Source organism: Euleptes europaea, chromosome 13 (assembly GCF_029931775.1).
Source record: "Euleptes europaea isolate rEulEur1 chromosome 13, rEulEur1.hap1, whole genome shotgun sequence".
NCBI lineage: Eukaryota > Metazoa > Chordata > Lepidosauria > Squamata > Sphaerodactylidae > Euleptes > Euleptes europaea.
In genome coordinates, this window is record NC_079324.1 from 29,681,175 (window position 1) to 29,700,617 (window position 19,443).

The 19,443-nt window shown below is 43.1% G+C and overlaps 1 protein-coding gene across 1 annotated transcript in view; it reads left to right on the forward strand.

Annotated features, from left to right (window-relative positions):
• Nucleotides 1–19,443, forward strand: part of IL1RAPL2 (interleukin 1 receptor accessory protein like 2) — a 545,193-nt gene that overhangs the window by 338,469 nt on the left and 187,281 nt on the right. The gene's annotated exons all lie outside the window — the stretch shown is intronic.

The following is a 19,443-nucleotide window of genomic DNA, read 5'->3' on the forward strand; positions in this document are numbered from 1 at the left end:
AATTGCTGTACTGATGATATAGCATGATTTATTTGAGAGGACATGCAAGGGTTATCTTGGGTATCGAAGTAGGAGAAGACATAATCTAATAAGAGCATCACATGATATAAATGTATGAAATATAACCCGACAACACAGGTCTGGTTCACACAATCCATGTTTACTGCAAACAACGGCTTGCATTTGTGTGTAGATCATTACAGATATAGAACAGGTACAACTTGCATATCTCATCACATCACCTCAAACACAATGCTTTTTGATGGGGTCAGTTCACACAGCCAGCTGTCACCCATCAAGTGTGTAGTAAGCAAATTGCACAAATGACATGATGTGTAGAAGCATTTGTATCCCCAAATCCCAACCCATAGATATCCCCAGCTAAGTTTTGATAGCTTCCTAAGGTAAACGAGCCATTCATGAAATTGAATAATTTGTTTTCCTTTCATGTGGCAACTGGGGAAGGAAAGGGGTTTGGCACTCCATGTGAAAAGATGAATTCTCTCTCTTTTGAACCAAGGAGGAATGTGTTCACTGGTGATATGATCCATCTAGCTGTCTTCAAGAATTAGGGTGAGGAAGCCTTTGCTGGGGGCATTTTTTGCCACTGCACCCTCCTTCTCACCTAGAAGAAGGAGAAGGGTTAGTTTTTATATGCTGACTTTCTCGACCACTTGAAGAATCAACCCGGCTTACAATCACCTTCCCTTCCCCTCCCCACAACAGACACCCTGTGAGGTAGGTGGGGCTGAGAGAGCTCTAAGAGATCTGTGACTAGCCCAAGGTCACTCAGCTGGCTTCATGTGTAGGAGTGGGGAAACCAACTTGGTTCACCATATTAGCATCTACCACTCATGTGGAGGAGAGGGGAATCAAACCTGGTTCACCAGGTTAGCGTCTGCTGCTCATGTGGAGGAGTGGGGAATTAAACCCAGTTCTCCAGATTAGAGACCATTGCTCCAAACCACCACTCTTAATCATCATACCATGCTTGCTTCCTAAACCATGGTCTCCTTGGTTTTATTGAACCTTCATTGTGCATGGCCTCATGTTTTCATCTCTCCTGAAAGGGAGATACCAGCTCAGAATTTTACAGATGACCTTCTTTATATGAAGGTCCTGTCTTGACCCCTTTCATGGGTTCCTTTAAAGCTGTCATCTGCAGATTTAAGCAATATCGATCTTGCATTCCACGTTTGGTGACTTTGCATACAAAACAGCAGTTCTCAGATTTTAGCACCCTGGGATACTTCGTTTTTATTTTTGTTTTTTGTGGGTCCCCGTGTAGTCCTCTACCAGCATAGTGAAGTGGTTAAGAGCAGCAGTCTCTAATCCGGAGAACTGGGTTTAATTCCCCACTCCTCCACATGATCCTTCAGAACTCTCTCAGCCCCACTAACCTCATAGTGCCTGTTGTGGGGAGGGGGAGGAAGGGAATCAGCTGTCAAGTCAGCGGCTATAAATCAGCTGTGACTTGACAGCAAAAAAAGGAGGGAGGAACATACAAAATCCAGACTTCTTGTATTCAGCTGAAAACTTCCATTGAGTGATAAATGTCTATATCCTCAGTGGTGTCTCTCTATCTCTGTGTTGAATCCACACTATTTAAAGCTGCCTGCCATCTGGAGATGAAACAAAAGGGAGACTAAAACCAAGAGATCAGAAGGAGATTGGAAAGGGCAGCCATGAAGGAGCTAGAAAAGATTCGTAAGTGTAAGAATGTGTCACTGGCAACTAAGATCAAGTTAATTCATGCCATAGTATTTCCTATTACTATGTATGGGTGTGAAAGCTGGACAATGAAGAAAGCTGAGAGGAAGAAAGTAGATTCCTCTGAAATGTGGTGTTGGAAGACAGAGTTATGGATACCATGGACCGCCAAAAACAACCAACAACAAATAAGTGCGTTCTAAATCAAATCAAGCCTGAACTGTCCCTAGAAACTAAAATGACTAAACTGAGGCCATTGTACTTTGGTCACATTATGATAAGACAAGAGTCACTGGAAAAGACAGTCATCCTAGGAAAAGTTGAAGCCAGCAGGAAAAGAGGAGGACACAACATAAGATGCATTGACTCTATACAGGAAGCCATGACCCTCAGTTTGCAAGACCTGAGCAAGGCTGTTAATAATAGGATGTTTTGGAGGACATTGATTCATAGGGTCGCCATGAGTCAGAAGCGACTTGACGGCACTTACACACAGAGAGAGAGAGAGATGAACAAATGCATTCTGTCTGTATCTCCTTGGTGCCTCTAAAATTAAACCAATTAGAGTTCCTAGGGCTGAGTTACTGGATCCTAACAACCAATCCTAACAACTGATTAGTGCTCTGAGGCAATGACAGTTAAGTGACTGTGGGCAGCAGCAGCAGCTGTACAATCTTCTGCCCCTCAAAAAAAACAACTGATCCCGTCCCCTTTTTCTGCGCTGGGGAGTCCCTGCAGCCATTCCGAGAAAATGGAGAGAGCTGAATTGGCCAAGCAGGCACAAGAGGGACTGCCCCTCTGTTCTTGTGAAATAATTTCAGATCCCCTGGATATTCTTCATGCCCCCCCCCACTGGTCCCCACACCATTTGAGAAATGGTTCTTGGTAGAACCAAAAGACCGCATACAATTAGGGTTGCCAGGTTTCTGGAACCGGCGGGCAATTGCTCGGAGCGGCAGCTGCATGTGTGATGTGCTTATGTCACTGCTGGGTTTACTCCCGGAAGCTCTGCATTGCGAGCATCCCGTCGCAAGGCAGCGCTTCCGGGAGTAAACCTGGCAGTGAGGTAAGCACATTGTGCATGGCCGCCCAACCCTGCCCCCCAAAACCTCCTGCCAGTGAAAAGGGAAGACCTGGCAAACCTATATACAATACAATCATTATGGATCCACAAATTTCATGCATGTTACATTTTACTTAGAAGGAACTTAGAGCTGAGCTGAAAGCAGAAGTCCTTTTCATAAGTATTTTCAGCGATGTTAAAAACTATTCCTCCTTGCCAAAAAAAAAAAAAGTGCCAGACCTACCTCGCAGGGTGTCTGTTGTGGGGAGGGGAAGGGAAGGTGATTGTAAGTCGGTTTGAGTCTTCCTTAAGTGGGAGAGAAAGTCGGCATGTAAAAACCAACTCTTCTTCTTCTTCTTGTGGGCATGCACCAAAAGTGGGTGGCTGTGCTTCCTGAATGAAGGCCAATAGTGATCCAGTTAACTGGGGTCATCTTTGTAACAGACACAGGAAGCGTTGTCCTAGTTCTAATTGTCTCCATTGCCCTAATTGATATCATCACACAGCAAAATTTGATTAGTTCCGCAGTGCTGTGGTGTTCTCACATTCAGTACGTGATCCCTGACTGGCCGGGTTTGCTGTGGGGAAAGAGAGAGAAGGCTAACTTGAGCAGCAGCAGAAAGTAGAGCAGCAGTCAACCAGCTTTTTAGGATTTGTGGGGGGGGGGGAATATTGCAGCTTCCTTGAAAGCTCTATTGTTTGTTCCAAAATGGGAATGGGTAAATGTTTGGCTGAGTCCTCAGAGGAAAAAAAATGTTTCCGTTTGTTGACAAACTTTGGTCTTCCGCACCATGGGAAGCTCCTGACTAGCTGCCACTGTTATTGTAACCCCATCAGCCCAGGATAGACCTCTTAATATTTAAAACTGTGTTACTTTTTCCAACCCTCTAACTAGTTTTATTTGCTTTCATTGCTCTGCCTGTAGCCTGGCTGCTACAGATGTTGCTGTCACATTTAATAAAGAGTTGGTAAGGTTTGAATATACTACTGTAGTATTCTCCCCCTAACAGTTTTTGAGCATAGGATAAAGGAAGGCTTTGCATATTAAGAGGAAATGTTTCTATTGCTTGGGCCGCTGACCCAGAAGTTTCATTTCAAAGTAACAAAGAGGCATCATACGTAATTCACCCACTCTAGTGTTGCCAACCTCCAGGTACTAGCTGGAGATCTCCTGCTATTACAACTGATCTCCAGCTGATAGAGTTCAGTTCACCTGGAGAAAATGGCCGCTTTGGCCATTGCACTCTATGCCATTGAAGTCCCTCCCCTCCCCGAACTCTGCTCTCCTCAGGCTCTGCCCCAAAAACCTCCCTCCAGTGGCAAAGAGGGACCTGGCAAGCCTAACCCACTCTCTTTACATCTAATGTCATCCAAAGAGTGGACCCTGGGATACTCCATGCCCTGCATAACATAGCAATGAGGCCCTGGGCAGCTTGTCATCCGATTGATGACAGGCAGATCCAATGGTAGAACGCCTCAACCTGTACAGGTGTTCTCAGACTAGGTTCAGCAGCTGAAGATTAAAAATTTGCTCATGTGAACTGAAAGGTTATGGCTTCTATGTTTGTAGCAATCAAAAGAATTAGAATCCTTTAAATACTTTTTCATAGCAATAACAGTAATTCACTCTGATCCATTTATGCAGGCTGTGGGGTTGAAAGTACTGATGTCATGACTTCTGATATTTTTACTGGTAATAATTACTATGGTAACTTTAAAGTAATCAGTTGTGCTGATGCTAATTCACCCTGAACTATTTATGCAGAATGAAGGGTTGAAAGTATTGATGTCTGTGCAATTAAATCCATTCAGCGGCCTCAGACTTAGTGTTGTAGAAATTTAAAATAATTAATAGGGAAGGGATTCAATGCTCAGTTTATGGTTGCTAGCCAGTATTTGATTTAGGCTCATGGCTGGTTCACCCATGCCTGTCTCAAGCTTCATTTCTCTTGAATCTGATTACTGTGCATTGATGACTGAGAACTGAATATGTGAAATGGCTCTAGCAGCAGGTGGACATGAAAGCCTTATCTAAGGTATATTCAGTATCTGGCCATGGAAAGGGGTGCATTATAAGAACATAAGAATGTAAGAAAAGCCTTACTGGATCAGACTAAGGTCCATCAAGTCCAGAAGTCTGTTCACACAGTGGCTAACCAGGTGCCTCTAGGAAGCCACAAACAAGACGACTGCAGCAGCACCTTGCCTGCATTCCAAAGCACCTAATATAATAGGCATGCTCCTCTGATCCTGGAGAGAATAGATATGCATCATGACTAGCATCCATTTTTACTAGTAGCCATTAATAGCCCTCTCCTCCATGAACATGTCCATGCCCCTCTTAAAGCCTTCCAAGTTGGCAGCCATCACTATATCCCGAGGCAGGGAATTCCACAATCTAACTATGTGTTGTGTGAAGAAATACTTCCTTTTATCAGTTTTGAATCTCTCACCCTCCATCTTCAGCAGATGACCCCGCATTCTAGTATTATGAGAGAGGGAGAAAAGCTTCTCCCTGTCCACCCTCTCCTTACCATGCATAATTTTATAGACCTCTATCATGCCTCCCCTTAACTGCCTTATTTTCAAGCTAAACAGCCCTAAGCGTTATGATATGGGACGGCTTTGCTAAAGCATGGATTCTGGGGGAAATCAATAAAAAAAGTCTTAGCTAAAAACAGAAAGTTTTTTTTAAGGGTCTACATTTGGTGTCACATTTATTTTCTGCTAACTGCTATAAGGTTGCCCTTTTGTTCAAATTCGCTTCTGAGCTGTGGAGAAGAAAAATATAGCCATTTCTGTTTTGTTAAAATTACTGCATTTCAAAAAATATTATCCATCTCACTTTTGGACACCTTGTGGACCACATTTCAAATGGGAGTATTCTAGTCTCTGTGTTGTGTAATATTTTCAATTCGCTCAGAGGTCACAGCAATTACTATTTTTTTTGTGTTCACCCTTGATGACATGCTTGGCTAAGGACCTGCCTGATAGATTGACATTACGAGGATAAAGGAAATGGGTCACTGATATAATGCTGAGTTTACAGATGCCTAGAATTTAAGTTCTTGTCAGGAACATTCTGGGATTTGGAGAGAATTACTGTGTATTACTTTTTCACCCTGCTTTTTCAGGTCTGGTCAGTTTTCCTGGGGAATGAATACTTTAGAAAGGACTTTTCCCCAGTGACCTATCCTTCCCATATATTAAGATCAAATTAGAGATGATCTGATACAAGTTCCATTCACCCAAAAGATTGAAGAGAAAGCAGGCGTGGTGTAGTGGTTAAGAGCAGTGTATTCTGATCTGGTGAACCGGGTTTGTTTCCCCACCCACACATGAAGCCTGCTTGCTGGGTAACTTTGGGCCAGTCACACAATTCTTTTTTATGCTGGTTTCTTGTAGATTGAATGGCAATGAATTCTGTACATTTAGAAAAGCTGCTAGTACATGCTAACAATATGATAAATATCCCCCACCAGTGGTGAAAGCATTTTAATATTTCTGCACAGATCTTTGAGTGTCTTTTTTAATACAGAACATTGACTAATAATAACATAGTGGAGTCTGTTGACAACGCTGCAACAGCTAATAAGGTTTAAAGCTCCTGAGGGAATGTCTTCTTCCTTACAAATCTAAAAATTATGATTTGCTGATGAGACCCTGCTCAGAATATGATTTTGTTGTGGTTGTTGCAAATCCAAGCTCATCATCCACTTGGGGCAAGGCCCTTTTTTGTGTAGTAACCCCTGTACTATGGAATGGCCTCCCTCAGGAAGCAACGAAAAGTTTTGGTAGACTTTTAGGATGGACCTGTGTATTGAGACAGATGTTTATCTGCCACTGCTCTCTTGTTGTGCGTTTGTTTTATGCAACTGTTTGATTTAAAATAAAAACAATTTAAGAGATATTAATAGTTGTATCTTTTGATGTGTGCTTTTCAACAATTTTTCAAATGACCACTGAAAAATGGTTTATAGATCTACAAGTGAGGGACTCGTAAGGACTTGCAGAGGGCAACTGTTCCCCCTAGAGTTGCCAACCTCCAGGTACTAGCTAGAGATCTCCTGCTATTACAACTGATCTCCAGCCGATAAGAGATCAGTTCACCTGGAGAAAATGGCCACTTTGGCAATTGGACTCTATGGCATTGAAGTCCCTCCCCTCCCCAAACCTCGCCCTCCTCAGGCTCCACCCCAAAAACCTCCCACCAGTAGAAAAGAGGAACCTGGCAACCCTAGTTCCCCTGTATCCTCTTTGCAGACTATTCCTTCTTTCACTGACAGCTTCCAGAGCCTCTCCCCTTTTCAGGCTTCCTTCTCTTCTTCCCACCCAGCTACCAACCTACCTTGATCTGCGTCTCTGTCTTCAGCTTTCCTCCTTCTGTCTCCCTGGCAGTGTCTCTCCAGGAACAGTCTGGATGACTTGCACAGTAACCACTGCTGGGGCCAGGCTGAGTGGTATGTATAGTGAATCTTTGGTGGTTGCTGCCAGGTCTGTCCCCAGCGAGTCCTCCTCCATCTGTGAACATGATGTGTGTGTGGGGGTGCTTTCTACAGCTGTTTTGTCCTCCAATTTTATTGACTTTAATTTAAATAAATTAATATGCATACAAGTTCAAAATCAAGTTTCAGGTAGAACAAAACAAACAGAAGCAACATGCAGGTTAGGGTTGCCACGGAAATTTAATTTTGCAAATTTGGTGGCTGAATTTTTCAGGGAACCCAGAAGAGTTTTTAGAAGGGTGAAGAATGGGGGGGGGGACTAGACAAGGATGTCTGCTTTCTCCTCTGCTTTTTATTTTGATGTTGGAAACATTATGTTGTAAGATACGTGATACAGACGCAATCCACGGTCTTAAAGTAAATAAGAATTCAAAATGAGAGCTTTTGCAGATGACTTACTACTCATCCTGAGTGACTTGAATCAATCTATAAACAATGTGTTGGATGTACTGAAGCAATATGGTGAAGTCTCTGGATTTAGGATCAACCAAGATAAGACTCAGATGTTTTTTAAGAATCTCTCAAAAGAAGAACAAAAAGAGTTTATAAATACTTCAAGATGGGAGAAAACAAACAAAGTAAAGTATTTAGGCATTTCGATTACAAACAAAAGTAAAGACTTAATAGTTAACAACTATGTTAAACTATGGGAAATAGTTAAAAAAGACATGATATCGTGGTCCAATAAAAAAATTTCTTTTTTGGGTCGTATTTCAGTAATACAAATGAATATTTTACCAAGACTGTTGTTTTTGTTTCAGAATTTACCAATATTTACACAAACAAAATACTTTGATGTGTGGAGGAAGGACTTGCTGAATTTTGTTTGGCAAGGGAAAAAATCTAGAATTGCCTATAAATACTTGGTCGACTCCAAAGAAAGAGGAGGATTTGCTCTTCCAAATTTTAAATTATATGCGGAAGCATCGGCTTTGGTATGGCTAAAGGACTGGATACAATTAAAAAATACACGGTTATTGGATTTAGAAGGTTTTGGGGGGCATGGTTACCTATGGTATGATAAACTTAAAAACCATATGGCTTTTCAACATCATATTGTAAAATCTTCCTTAATAAAAACTTGGTTAAGATATAAACATCTTTTAGAAACCAGAACACCTTTATGGATCACTACACAAGAAATGTTAACATTACGACCACTGAGACCATCTCAATTTGTAACATACCAGGACCTATTGTTATGGGAGGGCAATATATGTGCCCTAAAGGATCATGAAGACCTAAAAGAACATCTGACTTGGTTTCGATATCATCAGATAAAATCTGTATATATACAGGATATGAAAATAAGTTTTACTAAAGATAAATCAACTTTACAACAAATGTTATTGGATAACAAAGATCATCTAATTTCGAAGATGTACAAGATGTTGTTGATAATATATACAGAAGAAGATCAAATCAAACCTACGATGATAACTTGGGCACAGACACTGGGTTATAATATTCCTTTGAATAAATGGGAAAGACTTTGGTCAAGAGATATGAAATATATACTTTCACAATCGTTAAGAGAGAATATTTACAAGATGATCTACAGGTGGTATTTGACACCCAAAAAATTAGCTAAAATGTATAGAACAATGTCACCAAATTGTTGGAAATGTCAAGATGAGGTTGGTTCTTTTCATCATGTATGGTGGCTATGTGAAAAAGCCAAGAACTTTTGGGATATGATTTATAATGAATTAAGACTGATAATACAACAAAACATCCCTAAAACACCGGAAATGATGTTGTTAAGTATCATACCGGAATCTATACTGACTCAGAGATCTTTTTTGATATATGCCACTACAGCAGCAAGATTGGTTTATGCAGCAAAATGGAAAATGTCTGAGACACCGGATAAGATGGACTGAATTAATAAAATGTTGGAACTAGCAGAAATGGCTAAACTTACTGCATTAGTAAATCAAAAGGAGAATATGGAATTTGTGGGAGAATGGGAGGCATGGACAACATACTGTGTAAATGAATTTAACTTGGGAAATATTAAAGGTTATGTTTTGATCTAATTCAACTGATTAAACTAGAAATAACATTAATGTTAATATTCAGATTTTAAGTCGAAAAGATATGTAATTTAATTTATAAATGAAATACTATAATGAATTAGAATTTAAATACTATAATGAATTAGAATTTAAATACTATAATGAATTAGAATTTAAATACTATAATGGATTAGAATTTAAAGGGGAGAACCGATATCAAATAGATAGAAGAGGGGAGAGGGGAAGTCAACAAGTTAGAATTTACATTGTTTAGATAAATATTGTTTATGTTGTACAATTATGTTAAATTGAATGATGGAACTGAACGTGTTTTAAGTAGAAAATAAAAAAAAATTAAAAAAAAGAATTTGGGGGCGATTTCACTGGAGTGATGTTGCACAGCAATTGGGCAAAAGTGGAATAAAAGGATTCAGGAATTGTTCAATTACAGCCAATTTCCCCCCCTTAAAAGCAAAAATCGTCCTTGGTCCTTCTCATTCTGTTTAATTCATGAGTGTTCTTTACCTGGTTCCTTTATGATCATTGGATCTGAAAGCGTGTCCAGTGGGATTCTTGAGTGATACACTGAGAATGTTCTGTAATATTCATGTAATGCCTCTTCATATGTATTTATTTACATAGTTTGTTAAACTGTTTTTCAGGCAGCATTTGCAAAACTTAATAAGGTGATATCATGTGTCAAAAGAGACAATAATATAATTTACACGAAAAACTAAACTGAACTAAAACACTCCAGCAATTCCCGACCACAATTAAAAGACAAAACAGAACACCAGCAGATAAACTTCTGTCTCATTTTTTAAAAGGCCCAATAGCATTTCCATTCCCTGATTGCACACTTCGTCTGCCAAGTACCAACTGCTCCTCTTCAAGATCTATGGCCCAACCAAGTGTGAAGCCTTAAAATGTATCTACTTTTGAGCTAACCAAGTGTAACAAAAATATCCCTGAAAAATTAAAGAGATAGGGGGCGGGGGATAGTCTGTTTTTTTGGTTTGGTTAGGTAAAAGTTTAAAATGTGCAACAAAACACTTTCTGGTGAACAAAACAGTTAAGCAGAGTTTTCTAACTATTTTGGAATGAGTCGAGTCAACATGTTTGCTAGGCTAACTGTCTCTGTGGGTTCTAATGGCATGTATACTGAACTTGGTGGATTGATAGGGTTGCCAGCTCTGGGTTGGGAGATGCCTGGAGACTTTGGAGGTGGAGCCTGAGGAGGGCGGGGTATGGAGAGGGGAGGGACTTCAATGCCATAGAGTCCAATTGCCAAAGTGGCCATTTTCTCCAGGAGATTAGTTGCCTGGAGATTAGTTGTAATAGTGGGAGATCTCCAGCCACTACCTGGAGGTTGGCAACCCTATGGATTGAACCTAGGACTTTCTACATGGAAAAGCTGATGCTCTATCAATGAGCCCACCCCTGGTTCTGCCTGTGGGAGTATGAGGGATTCTTCTCCCATCTCTTTAACTCATTTCTGAAGTAGTGTTACCAGGTCCATCTTCGTAACCGGCAGGAGGTTTTGGGGCAGAGCCTGAGGAGGGCGGGGTTTGGGGAGGGGAGGGACATCGATGCCATAGAGTCCAATGGCCAAAGCAGCCATTTTCTCCAGGTGAACTGATCTCTATTGGCTGGAATTCAGTTGTAATAGCAGGAGATCTTCAGCTAGTACCTGGTGGTTGGCAACCCTATTTCTGAAGCGCAGGGAAGGCCATCTCTGGTGCACTGCTTGCCTTGCGCAGTTATAACAAGCTCCTGGGATGGAAGTGGATGAAGCATCCACAATAACTTCCTCTGTTCCTGTTCGCTAGCCAGCTCCTTCACTGGTGTGCGCAGTCCATGCTAGCTGAGTTGATGATTTGTTATGCTTACTGATACAATGCTCACGGTGGAAAGGGCTGTGGAGAGTGACAGCAGTACCTGATTTTTCACATTAAAAAACCCCAAAAGAACAGGGGGGAGTCCGGCAAGAAGATGGAAAGAACCGAGACCGATTTGTATTCATGTCTGATTATGCCTTGCTATTGTTTTGACAGTGCCTTCAATAATACTCCGTTCCTGGTGGAGATATTTTTACCTTGCACCGAGAGGAACAGTAACGGGCAGGAAGGAGACAGCCATTCAGACAGAGCCGAATAGTGGCGGACACAAGAGCAGTAAACGGCAGGATTGAAAGCGTTCCAGCCTTGAGATTTTACTCATTCGCCTTCTTTCATATGGCAGAACCTAAGTAGCTCCTCCAAGAGGAAGATGAATGTTCGACTTAATTTCTGCCTGCCATTCGGGGTGGCAAGTTTCCAGGGGAAGCTAAGGGTGAGAGATAAAGTGAGGCAAGGCAGGAACAGAGAGGCAAACCTGAGGCTAGGGTTGCCAGGTCCTACCTCTCCTCCGGTGGGAGACTTTTAAGGCACATCTCGGGATCACGCAGCAATGCGTGGTTGCGCCGACACGTGACACGCGGGACTTCTGGTTGTAAACGGAAGTGACGCGCACGCGTGTCGGGGCAGCCACGCATTGCTGCTTGATCCCGAGATGTTTGAGTGGCATAAGGCCCCTAGTGAGGCGGGACAACCGGAAGTGACCTGCAGCGGTATGTACGCGTGTGCACGTTTGCCCGCCGACTGTCAGCTGGTCGGCGGGCAAAGGGGCAAATTGCCGGGGGTTTGCCTGCCACCACCGGGCACCTGGCAACCCTACCTGAGGCAGAGGAAGGAACAGGAGCAAAGTCTAGGATGGAATGAATGTACCTGATTTGCATTTCTTTTGATATGGGTTCATATTTTTTGACTAGCCCAAGGTCACCCAGCAGGCTTCAAGTGAAGGAGTGGGGAAACAAACCCAGTTCTCCAGATTAGAGTCCACCGCTCTTAGCCACTACGCCATATTGGCTCGCAAAAGGATGCCCCTGGTTACACAACCATGTTTTTTTAACCAGCAAAATGCCTTGGGGGCATTCTGTGAAAGAATGGATTTTCTTCTTCCGCTGGAAAAATCCAGGATCAGTACTGATAAGCTTGAGCTGGATTTCTGAGTTATTATTAGGAGAGACCTGATCTTGAGGAAATCCTATACATAGATTAAATTCTTTGCTCCAAATCCATTAGATAATGGAAATTAGGGAAGCTGATTCTACTTGAAGCAAGTTCTGTGGGAGGCCAAGGTTAAACATGTGGGACTATAGAATAAGGGCATACAGTAGTTTTATTACTTGGAAAATGCTGAAAACTTTTGTATTGAATTAAGTAACAGGAAAACCTGAACATACAGCCAGTGAGAAAAACCAGACATCTGAGATAAATTTGGTTTAAATTGAGGGGAATGTTTTGCAAAGAGGTGTGTTTACTAGATTTATTTATTATTTTTTCTTTTCACTAATTGGCTACTTTTTCTACCCACAGAGGCACCTGTTAGTGGGTTGCTTATATAAATGGAAAAATAGGAAATGATTACAGGTATCATGTTGCACTGATGTCTCAGAGGAACCGGGACTATCCTTTTTATTAGAGGAGTTTATTTCAAAGGGTAGGGATGTTTCTACAGTTGGAGCACATGCCGCTTTTAATGAGGATGTAATTACTTTTTTCAGGCTTCCTTTTTAAAAAAAAAAGTCGTTTACTGAGTTCTTTTAACACCAGACACATAATCATCTGCTCAAAACAATTATGCCAAATTCTACTTGATCTGATGAACATCTTATAGCTTTTCAACATATAATTAGCACGTACATCTTATCTGCCTTGCTTTTGTATGTAGGAAATGAAGGCATTGTCTGCTTTTGGCATTTTTAGCTTTTGTTAGGTCTTCATAAGAACAGCAGGAACAGAGATGGAGCTGATGTAACATGTTGAGTAGAGAAGCCATGGGGGTTAGGTAAAAGGATGTTTATTTAAAAAAAACAACCCTGCCATATCATTAGGGAACCTGATCATCTTACATGAGAGAGTCCGCACGTTATAGAAGAGAGTGCTTGTTGAATTAAAAAAAAAACTGGTGGACCAGATTCAGAATGGGAACTAATGTTTTTCATGCTTTTTATTGTTCAAGAGAGGTTTAGGGAAAGGCCCAGGAAAGGGGTTAGTTGTCCTGTTACATGTCAAATGATTTTATTTTATTATTAATAATAATTTGTAGGGATTTTATTATCCCTATGAGGCTATAAGCAGCATACGTGGGATAGCCAAATATAAGGATGTGCATTATTTGGAAGGTTAGGGACTGGAATAATATAGCATGTCTGTATTCAGATGTAAAATTAATAAAAGACAGGTCCACCTATGATAAATGTCTAAATTAGTGTAGGCAATGCATCCTGTGCTGACCCACAAAATTGTCACCCAGGAACCCAACTGACTGCTACTTGGTCTGGAATTTCCTAGTTTAACAAAAGTTTGGGTTCCTTTCCTTGACTGGTCATTGGAGAAAGTGAGTAGGAAGTATTAATATTCTTTTTGCTGCTAGTAGTTGATTTCTACCAAGAGGTCTTGTGATATATTATAGTTTTATTTTTGTATCTCTGTATTTAATTTTTTAAAATCTAAAGTCGTAAGTCAACATAGGTGTTTAACAGTGCATTCCTGAGCTCTTTCGGCAAAAGAGCTCAGGAAGCAAAAAAGGGGCTGGGCCACACAAAGCGGCCCGGATGCTGGCAGGGAGGCCCGGATGCCATCCTCCCCGTGCGGCTCTGGCAGCGTGGCCCAGAGACGCTGGCACAGCCTCGCGCTGGCGTCCAGATGGCACACTTCTGTGCACTGTCCCCAGGAGGATGTTCCCGGGGCATTCTGGTACCGGGCTGGGAACGCCCCTTTTTTATTTTGCCGAGATACGCCACCTTTTAGGCGTATCTCCCGTGCAACCCTATGAAGGGCTCCACAGATTTTTCCTGCCGCAAGGAGGTTTCAGCCCCAGTGGGGTGAGGCGATACCTCCTTTGGAGGCAGTGTAGCGGCGCTGCCTCCTATAACCAACGCAGCCATTCCACTCAGGAATGCGCTATTATACTGAAAGCTGGGATGAAAAATCACATAAGTAAATGAAAACAAATGTGTGTGAATTTTAACAATTATTTTTTTCTCTCTCTTTCTCTCTCTTTGCTCATGTGTCTCATGTATTGTGGATGGTTGGAGTAAGGTGGGGTGGAGAAGTAGTAGCAGAATGTTCTTTTTTCCTCCTTTGCCTCTAAATACAGCAACACATCTAGAATGTAAGCCTGCTTTCCTTAGATTCACATAGCTTGTCAGACTGACATTCATTGTTTTTACAGAAATATAACTAAATGAAATTTCACCTGTACAGGTATATTGCTGACAATGTTTCAGTTTCTCCCAGTGCCGTTTTTATCTTGCTAATTTCAAGAAAAAGCAAAGTACATTTGACTGGGGGGGGGGGTGTATTCCATTTAATGTCATTCATTCATTTAGTACATTTTTATCCTGCCCTTCTTCAGAGGAGCTTGGGGTGGCATGCAAAATTCTCCTCTCCCCCATTTTATTCTCACAACAACACTGTTAGGTAAGTAAGACAGAGACAGTTGGCGCTTTCACACATGCTGAACAATGTAATTTTAATCCACTTTCTATGCACTTCAGCGATCGTTTGCAAATGGATTTTGCCATTTCACACAGTAAAACCCAGCTGCAAAGTGCATTGAAAGTGCATTATTCAGCATGTGTGAAAGTACAAGAGTGTTTGGTCCAAGGTCACTCAGCCAGCTTTGTGGCAGAATGGGGATCTGAACCTGGCTCTCCCGGTTCTAGTAAGACACCCTACACAATGCTGGCATAAATTTTTGCATACAGTATAATGCATACATGATACACACACACACACACAACTATTTCTTTTCAATCATCTTTCATTTCTTTAGACCAGGGGTCCCCAACATGGTGACCATGAGTGCCTTAGTGCCCGCCGACACCTTTTCTGGTGCCCACAAAATGGTTTTTAGAAAATGAGTGGGGGATAGTTGGGGATTTTCCCCAACAAGGCTTCTGATTGGCTGTGCAGATTTTTTAAAACATTGCTTTGGCAGCAGCTACCACCACAGCACTAGGATCTTCACTATGTGACTGAAGGCAAGTTGCTGCAGCCATTTTTGTGGCTGGCGCTGCCTCCCATGGCAGTAGGGTTGCCAGGTCTCTCTTTGCCATTGGTGGGAAGTTTTTGGGGGCGGAGCCTGAGGAGGGCGGGGTTTGGGGAGGTGAGGGACTTCAATGCCATAGAGTCCAATTGCCAAAGCGGCCATTTTCTCCAGGTGAACTGATCTCTATCAGCTGGAGATCAGTTGTAATAGCAGGAGATCTCCAGCTAGTACCTGGGGGTTGGCAGCCCTACATGGCAGCCATTTTGTGGCTGTGGTCACCATGTAGTGTCATACTCCCAAAGGTGCCTGCAGGCTCAGAAAGGTTGGGGATCCCTGCTTTAGGCTATTCCGTGCGCACTATTAGAGACAGACACATGATTGCCAGGTGCAGTCCAGAATACCTGCAGAATGGCTGTCTGTTTTGCCTTTTTGAATCAGACCAGGGGTCAGGACCAATCCCCTGCCAAGCCATACAGGCAACTTCTTGGGACAGGCCACTGAGGAAAGTAACACAATACCAAAAGGGTTCAGGTCATTCCCACCCATCACTCATGTAATGTATTTTGTTGGTGCAAGTTCCATGTGAACTGCTGAACTGTTGAACTCAGCTGGGCTGAACTGTGTTGAGCTTGGAACCCTGCTCCCGGGCTCCAGCGTCTGTTCTTCCTATTGGACTTTGGACTTTGGGCCATCCATCCACGGACTTGGGGGTGTGGCTCTGGGTGGCTGGAAATTGTATATAAGTCGGGTTAGCCAGTTTCCTCCTCTCCCTCTCCCCTGTTAACTGAATAAAGCGGTTGATGTTGAAACACTGTCTCTGGCCGTGTGTATAACCTACATACTAACTGAACCATGAGGGGATGGGAATCTCCTCCTGGACCCATGCCACTGCCCGCCTGATCCAAGACCCATCTGGTGGCAATGTGTGTCCAGGAGATGATGGGTGTGCCTTCCTTTGGGTACCAGAATACCTTGAACTGGCCCTTCCATGTGTCCATCTAACTCAGCCTTCTGTTTCCAGCCGTAGGTAGCCAAATGCCTCTGGGAATTCTACATGCAGGACCTGCCCTGTTGTTTGTATCCAGCATCTGGCGTTTGGAGAGATAATTGCTTCCGCATATGGAAGATGCAGTACAATTTACAGCAGGTTCACAGCAATCTTATACAGCGGCACCAAGAGGAGAGTGAAAGGGAGGGGGAATAGGCTGTTCCTTTCCCATTTACCTAAAATAGAATCTGCAACAGCAGTGGCAAATTCCGTATCTCTGACATGCTAGGGTGGGGAGGTGAATGTGTTCCAGGAAAAGACTAGCGGAGAATCTCAAGCAAATGGTCAATGTGGGTGAACTGTAAGGAGAGGCTTGCTTATGCTGATTTATAGCCCAGTCTTGTGTCTCGGCTTTATCTCAGGCAGAAGAAGCAGATGCTGGCCTGTCAAGGCTGAAATAGTGCTCTTTCCCTGGCAAGCAGGGTGGAATTATACATCTGGTAGGTTTGAGTCCCAGCAGTTCTTTTTAAAGATTGAATGTTACCAAGTCCAGCCTTTTTTCTTTTCTTTTTGCCTGTAGTTGCAATTCTGCATTGGAGGGAAAAGGGAAGGGAAGAGCTCTGGAGTGGGTTAGCGTGCATGCGGAGTGATGATGAGTAAGGGACGTCAGAGAAACAGGATCCTCCTGCCTTAAGCAGGGCTCGATTGATCATATGCAAGCATTTTTCCCTTTGCACTGAGCTACAGTTATGCAACTGTAAAATAGCTGTACTACAGAGGTTTTTCCTGTATTAAAGTATAAAATTCTTATTCTGCTTGTTGATGTAGGGAACAGTGGCAGCTGGTAAACACAAAGTGTCCCTTTGATGGACAGGTTCTCCTTATTTAGTTTATTTAAATCCTTCATACCCCCACCTTTATCCCCAATGGGTAGGGTTGCCAGGTCCCTTTTTGCAACTGGAGGGAGATTTTTGGGGTGGAACCTGAGGAGAGCATGGTTTGGGGAGGGGAAGGACTTCAATGCCATAGAGTCCAGTTGCCAGAGCGGCCATTTTCTCCAAGTGAACTGATCTCTATCAGCTGGAGATCAGTTGTAATAGCAGGAGATCTCCAGCTAATACCTGGAGGTTGGCGACCTTGCCAATGGGGACCTATTGTTCTACTGTCCTCCATTTTATGCTCACAACATCCCTGAGAGGTAGGTTAGGCTAAGAGTGTGTGACTGGCCCAAGGTTACCTGGCAAGCTTCCAGTGGGTCTCTCAGACCCTAGTCTGACACTCTAACCACTGCATCATACTGGCTGTCATATTACAAGGGTTTAGGGCTACCATTTCTATTTGGACAAACCGTTTCCCATTCCAGTCCAATCAATAAGCTGTCCTAGGAAGGAAATAATCTCTCCTTTGGTTTGTGAATGACCAACACTCTGGTCCAGAGGCATCAGTTACCTGCATATCCATCCAGTCTGGAAGTACCCCTAATTTCATAAATGATCGATAAATCAACCGCACACCAATGTGTCCTGCTGTGATGGCTGCACTCATTTGAGCAAAGGCTTCTGGAGGTGCCACCCTGAAAAAGGGTAAGATAAGCTACTGCCTGTACCAAGCAATCTCTGTTGAGCCTCCCTCTTTGTGAAATGGCCTGCCTGAGGAGGCCAGGAAGGCTCCCACTAGGGTTGCCAGGTCCTTCTTTGCCACCGGCGGAAGGTTTTTGGGGCGGAGCCTGAGGAGGGCAGGGTTTGGTGAGGGGAGGGACTTCAATGCCTTAGAGTCCAATTGCCCAAGCAGCCATTTTCTCCAGGTGAACCGATCTCTGTTGGCTGGAGGTCTGTCATAATAGCAGGAGATCTCCAGCTAGTACCTGGAGGTTGGCAACCCTAGCTCCCACACACTTCTGTCATTCCGAAGAATATTTAAAACAGAATTGTTCAGGAGGGCATGTTTATAAAGGGAACAGTGTTGTAGTTTAGAGCACTATGTATTGCAGGTATTATCTTGGTTTTACTGCATGGGTTTCTAATTCTTGTAATCCAATTGTTGCAGTGTTTGTAGCGTGCTTTGTACTGGTTTTCTCTATTGCGTTGTTTTCTAATTTTCTTCATTCCTACCTTGAGTCTCAGCAAGAAAGTTGGACTATAAGTTAAGTAAATAAATATCTTGTAATAAAGGGATGCCCAGTTCTTCTCTGTTCTCAAAACCACGGTCAAGGGGGCCAAAATGTGCATTGGTGCAAATAGACCTCCATGTGGATGGGCCTATTTTGTAATAAAATTGCTCCCATTTAGCAATGAAGGTTTTGGAATTATGGAGCATGTGCATTGGGCCACAGCCATACAATGCAACCCCCCCCTTCAGGGTCACCCTGCTGGCTTAATGTGTAGGAGTGAGGAAATGGACCCAGTTCACCAGATTAGTGTCCATCGCTCATGTGGAGACTCCAAACCACTGCTCTTAACCACTGCACCACGCTGGCTCTCATCTAGCTCAGATCTTGGAAGCTGAGCAGGGTTGGCCCTGGTTAGTACTAGGATGGGAGACCACCAAGGAAGTTCAGGGTTGCTACCCAGAGGCAGGCACCAGATTAGCGTCCGCCGCTCATGTGGAGGAGTGGGGAATCAAACCTGGTTTCTCTAGATTAGAGTCCACCACTCCAAACCACAGCTCTTAATCACTATACCACCCTGGCTCTCTAATAGTGATCTCGACGAAAATCTATTATTGGCAGTCTTGGATGGGATGGGGAGCAGCCCCCACATATTTTAAAAATCAAATATTTTCCTATCCTCCCCCCCAAAAAAATATGCATAATCAACACCAAGATCCAAAATTGTTGGAGGGTAGGGTTGCAAACCTCCAGGTAGTAACTGGAGATCTCCCGGTATTACAACTGATCTCGAACCGATAGAGATAAGTTAACCTGGAGAAAATGGCCGCTTTGGCAATTGGACTCTATGGCATTGAAGTCCCTCCCCTCCCCAAACCCCGCCCTCCTCAGGCTCCACCCCCAAAACCTCCCACTGGTGGCAAAGAGGGACCTGGCAACCCCATTGGACGGGTGAC